We start from the raw sequence: 6,446 nt of genomic DNA on the forward strand, positions 1-6,446 counted from the left end.
AAGACTATGGCTATAAAAGCCATTTTCAAAAATCCTAACACCACAGGATCATATGCAATCTTTTCTCATATTTATTGACCACTTATTGGCCATTCCTCTATTTGTGATAATTTTTCCTTTATAAAGTTTACCTATCTTAAATTAGATTGCCTTTCCTAACAGTCTTTAAAAACTCTTGGAATGTATCAATCTTAAATCTCTCAAAGATGTGGCATTAAAAAAAGTCACTCGTTTGTCCTTTGAACCAAACTTTAAAATGCCAAAGTATGTAAAAGATGGTATCATAATTATCCATTCTACATTGAATGAATATGTGGATTATTTTCTGACAATCTTAATCTTTTAATTGGAATTATGAAATTAAAGTGCCATAAAGTGACTTGCCTGATACCCTTTTGTTTAAATCTACCACATGACAATATTTTATTCTTTTATTCTTTTCTCTTTCTTTTGGACCAATTAGTCATTACTATTATAAATATTCAATATTACTCCTATTTGTTGGTTCAGTGCTATGAATTCATTTCTCTATCTCTTTACTGATTGCCTTAGACTAGAGTCCTGGTGGCTCAGTGGTTAAGTGCTGGGCTATCAATGGAAAGATTAGGATCCATCAGCCATTTCATAGACAAAATTGTAGCAATTCCAGCATGATCCATTGATTCAGTAAACTGAAAATAAAAGGAATCACCACTTTATGGACCAATAATACTTATAACACTCCATATAGTTCATTAGTGTCTTTTGTGCTGTTAAAACAAGAATTTTAATTCTACATATATTTTAGTGCCTACCTGGCATTATTACCATGGTTTTTATATTCACTTTATTTCTTCCTGTACATCATAATTGCTGAGAGCAGTTCTTTTAGCTATCTTTAATATTTTCTATATTTTTAGAAGCTATCTACAACATACATATTTATATGTATTGTTGTTGTCAGGTGTCATTCAGTTCTTATAAATTTACTTATATTATTGAAATTATGACTTGCTTTCTTTCAGTTTTGGGAAATTCTTACTATCTTACTCTTCACATATTGTTTCTTCCCATTTTTCTTTTGTGGCTAAGTGGCAAAGTATTGCGCTGGCAACTGAAAAGTGTGTGGTTCAAGTCCACTAGCTGCTCTGTGGAAGAAAGATGGGAAATTTCCTCCCTTGAGATTTACTGACTCTGATAACCTACTAGAGTGTCAGTTATGGATCGGTCCTGGTACACAACAGCCACAACATTCTTTTGTAGCTCTGATTTTCTAGTACATAAACTATTGGTCTGTTAACAGAAAGGCTAGCCATTAGAATCAACCAACTGCGTAACATGCAGGAGAAAGATGGGCAATCTTCTCCAGTAGAGTTACAGCCTCAGAAACCCAATGGAAGCTCGCTATAAATCATACCAACTCCACAGAGTGGGTTTAGTATTTTTAGATTCTTTTGGAAATCTAATGACACATGCTAGAGCTCTTCACATGTCTGTATAGGTTTTTGTTTGTTTGTTTTGGTTTTTTTTGGGGGGGGAGGGGATTAGGTAGATAAAAACTTGTTTTATTGAATCGTCTATATAACTGCCAAGGCCACTATGTACAGACAGGAGTGGAGCTTTACTTCTTGGTCGCTTCCTCTTTAGACAGCCTCTTGATGATTTCTTCTTTCTTGGCCTGGAGCCGCTCCTCACAGCGTTTGCACGCCTCCTTTGTCTCAGATTTATGGACCTCAGCCCGGTTAGCAGGTGTTATCTGCCTTTAGCTTGTGAATGTGTTCCATGAGAGAATTCGCTTGTTTTTGAACACTTTCCCCTTTACTTTCAGGTACAAGCTGTGATACATGTGGCGATCAGTTTTCTTAGACTCTTGGTATCTTCTGAGCAGCCAGCACAAAATCCTCATCTGCCTCTTCCAGGTGACCTTCTCCGGCATTTGAACATTAGCAGTACCCTTTCGCTTACCTATGCCCATATGCCTGCCCTTCCTGCAGGCCAAGGTATTTATCAGCATCGAGCTTGCAGATGATCTGGCCATCTTTGATCAGTTTCTGGATTTGCTGCCAAGAGTTGGCATAGCAATTTCCTTGGTCTCGTCGGGGTCCAACCAGACTTTCTTCTTGCCACAGCGGAGGACACTAGAGGCAAGTTCTTCTGAAGCCTGAGCATACTCATGGCTGCGGCCATAGCGCCAAGTCTGTCGATTTCTTATATTCTTTTCTGTCCTTTTTTCTCTCTCTTTGATTCAGAATATTATATTCTCATTCTTAGACTAATCATTTTTTCTTATTTTTTATTTTAATAATTTTAACGAACATTTGCAGAGATTTTGGACTTCCATCCATTCATTGTTGCACTTTTCTCCCTGCCCAGCCCTCCCCACCCCTTCTCCCCGCAGTTTGCTCCTCTCTTTGAAAAGTGAAAGAAAAATTCTTTCTTTGGTATACAATCCCCCGCGCCCCTCCCACCGCCCCAAGTACACTCCACTATGCAACCTTAATTGTGAACTCTTGTGATAACTATAATACCCTATCATATATCGCTTTTAAATTATTCTCTCCCTCATCTGTTTCAATGCAGTATACACAATTTATCCAGTTTTTCTCAGTCTTACCCAAACACTGATATCAGTCCTATTTTACAGCGGTAGCACCATGTGGTATTTGTCCTTTTGTGACTGAGATAATTCACTCACCATAATGTCCTCCAGGCTCACCCATTTTGGATAATATTGCATGAGTTCCTTGGTTTTCAATGCAGCATAGTATTCCATTGTGTGAATATATCACAGCTTCTCTATCCATTCGTTTCTTTGGGCACCTGGGTTGTTTCCAACTCCTTGCTATTGTGAACAAAGCCGCAATAAAAATGGGTGTGCATACATCTGCTTGGATGTCAGTTATGGGCTCTTTGGGATATATTCCCAGTAGTGGAGTTGCTGGGTCAAATGGTATCTATTTGCAACTTTTTTTTTTTTGCAACTTTTTGAGAAAGCGCCATACTGCCTTCCGCAGTGGTTGCACCATTTTACACTCCCACCAACAGTGAATAAGGGTTCCAGTGTCTCCACAACCTTGCCAGCATTTGTTGCATGCTATTCTGTAAAATTTTGCTATTCTGACTGGGGTGAGATGACATCTCATAGTTGTTTTGATTTGCATCTCTCTTAGAACTAGGGATTTTGAACATTTCTTCATATGCTTGTTGGCCATCTAAATGTCTTCTTTGGTGAAGTCTGTTCATAGCCTGTGCCCATTTTTCAACTGGATTATTTACCTTTATCTTGTTGTGGTGCTCAAGTATTTTATAAATTCTAGATATAAATCCCTTATCTGACATGTCATTTCCAGATACTTTTTCCCAGCCTGTGGCTTCCCTTCTTACCCTGTTGGAGAAGTTTTTGGATGTGCATTAGACTAATCTTATCTTCTGCTATATTTAATCTGCTGTAAAATCTTTCTAATGTATGTATCATTTCAATGATTTATATATAATTTTAGCTCCAGGTTTTGTTTCTTTTGTATAAAATTAAAAATATTTTATCAAATTATCCGTCCTATCAGCTATTTTCATGAACACATTAGTTACAGTTATTTCAAGATTTATTTCTTCTAATAGCAATATCTGGTACCTTTATGAGAGTGTTTCTTTTATATTTTGGAGTTTGGTCCTTTTGTTCTTGTGTCTATTTTTTCTGGTATTTTTCATACCCTCATCCCCGTGTGGTACAGTGCATCTGAAAAACTGTTGTGATGAGACTCAGAATAGTCTTACCTCATAAAAGATTTCCATTTTTATTTAGACTGGGAAGTTGGTATAAATGAAAACATGCTTCCCCCCACCCCATCCAAGGGCACTCACTTTCTTCGTAGTTTCTCCATGCAAAGTCTGACTTCTCAGCACAGGACAGGGCAACACTTCCATCTGTTACTCACAGGGTTGCTATGAATCCTAGTAGACTCAAGACACCTAACAGCAATGAACAACAACATCCTCCTGCCATGAGCTGAACCATGATCATCATAGCTCCAGTCTCTAAGGTGTTAATTTCTTTCCCTACATTTTTAGCTTAATCACTGCAAGTTTCTGTTTGCTCATGCAAAGCCTATGTTACTGCAGATATTCCAGGGAGAAATTAAAACAGAATTTTGGCCTATTAAGTTGTCATTTCCATTTTTTTCTGGGATTTTCAACACCAAGACTTATTGCCTGGTTGTTATTGTGTACATTGAGTTGGAACCAACCCATAGTTGACACTCAGGCAGCTTTTCAGAGGCAGTAAATCACATGGAAGGGGATTTCCTGTCTTTCTCCCACAGAGCAACTGGTGAATTCAAACCACATGCCTTTATAGCCTCCAATGTTTGTGTACCTGGTACAGTGATTGGACTTCTCTTTGTGACACAGCAAACACTATGTGCATTAAACACTGCAGGGTTCATTTCAGTGCATTTTCTTCCTCTTTTGGATAAGTAACAGTTGTTTCAAAGCACCTCATTTTTCAGCTTTTGTATAAAATATTCCTCCTCTTCCCAACAAGAAGTAAAAAAAAAAAAATCTTAGCGTGCTACAGAAAAGAAATTAGAAATAGTTAGATAACTAGCAATTGTCTCATATGCATGCAAATGCTGCACAATACATAGGGTAAATCAAGGAAGAATTGGTATATTTGACTTGTGATGGTGGTGAAGAATAGTGAATATACTATAGGTCCGTCAGGGATGTATTTTGTCTCCATACCTTTTCAATCTCTATGCAGAACAGATCATCCAAGATGCTGGGCTGTACGAGGAGGATTGTGGCATCAGGATTGGTGGAAGAATCGTCAACAACCTGCGTTTTGCAGATGACACAACCCTGCTCGCTGAAACTGAGGAAGACCTGAAGCGCTTACTGCAGAAGGTCAAGGACTGCAGTCTTCAATATGGATTGAAGCTCAACATCAAGAAAATGGAGATTCTCACCACTGGGTCAATTGGCAACATCAGTATGGATGGGGAAGAGATTGAGATAGTTAACAATTTTAGTTTACTTGGCTCCACAGTCAACACTGTTGTTAGCAGCAGCTAGGAAATCAGAAGACGAATTGCACTGGGAAAGTCAGTTGTGAGGGACCTCTCAAGAGTACTGAAGTGCAATGATGTCAGGCTGGAGACTAAGGTGCACCTGATCCAGGTTATAGTCTTTGCAATTACGTGCTATGCATCGGAGAGTTGGACAGTGAATAGGGATTACAGAAAGAGAATTGATACCTTTGAGTTGTGGTGCTGGAGAAGAGTGTTAAATATACCGTGGACTGCTAGGAGAACAAATAAGTTTGTCCTGGAGAGGGTGAAGCCAGAATGTTCTCTGGAGTCAAGGATTCTGAAGCTTAATCTGACATACTTTGGGCATGTTGCAAGGAGGGACTGGTCCTTGGAGAGGCACATCATGTTTGGGAGAGTGGAGGGATGGTGCAGGAGAGGAAGACCCTCAATGAGATGGATCGATTCTGTGAGTGGAGTGGTGGGAATGAATGTGTTTGAGACAGCGAGGTTGGCACAGGACAGAACGGCATTTAGGGCTCTTGTACACAGGGCCCCCATGAGTCGCAAATGACTCAATGGCACATAACAACAACAACAACAACAACAATAGGCTGTCAGAGAAACAAACAAAAATCTGTCCTCAGAAGAAGTGTAGCCAGCCAGAATGAATGTTCCTTAGAATCAAGGGTGATGAATATTTTCTCTTGTCCTTTAGGAATATTATTAGGAGGAACCGGTCCTGGAAGAAGAACATCATGCTTGATAAGGAGAAAGGGTCAGTGAAACTAGATGGATTGACATAGTGATTACAACAGAATTCAATGGAGCAACAATTATGAGGATGGTGCAGGACCAGGTAGTGTTTTGTTTTCTTATACAGAGGATCTCTATGAGTTGGAACCAATTTGCTGGTACCTTTTAAATAGAAATGTAGATCTATTTTACATGCAAGGAGAAAGAAGACGTTTGCAACATTACCAACACATTCTTAGCCACTCCTTTCCCTTTCACTTGAAGGAAGAGCATTCTTGCAGGTAAGGCTGTCCTACTGGACTGATTTTATGACAATGCAGTGTTGGTAGGCCTCTTGGACTATGCCTTGAATAATTCCAATTCTTTGCTCTAGCTACTTCAGAGAAAAAAGTAAACCTTTTAAGCTATACCTTTGTGAATAATCCAAATTCTACTTAGTGAAACTGTCTCCGTTCAGTATGAGAGGATTGATCTTCTACCAACATACCCAACTCTATTCAATCAGAAGCAGCAAACTGTTCTTCAAAGAAACATCTTTCCTACAGTTGTTAAGTGCTGTTGAGTCACTTGCAACTCATAGCAATCCTTTTTACAATAGTCCTGAAACCTGCTCTATCCTGTGCCAACCTTGTGTCTTACACATCTACCCTCATTACCCCAGTCATTGGATCAATCTATTTCATTGAG

General features: G+C 39.0%; 1 pseudogene; it reads right to left on the minus strand.

Annotated features, from left to right (window-relative positions):
* Nucleotides 1–1,600: 1,600 nt before the first annotated feature.
* On the minus strand, nucleotides 1,601–2,154 carry LOC102843037 (annotated as a pseudogene).
* Between the last annotated feature and the right edge of the window lie 4,292 nt (nucleotides 2,155–6,446).

This window comes from Elephantulus edwardii, unplaced genomic scaffold (assembly GCF_000299155.1).
Source record: "Elephantulus edwardii isolate Elephantulus edwardi_28Jun2011 unplaced genomic scaffold, EleEdw1.0 scaffold00007, whole genome shotgun sequence".
Classification (NCBI taxonomy): domain Eukaryota; kingdom Metazoa; phylum Chordata; class Mammalia; order Macroscelidea; family Macroscelididae; genus Elephantulus; species Elephantulus edwardii.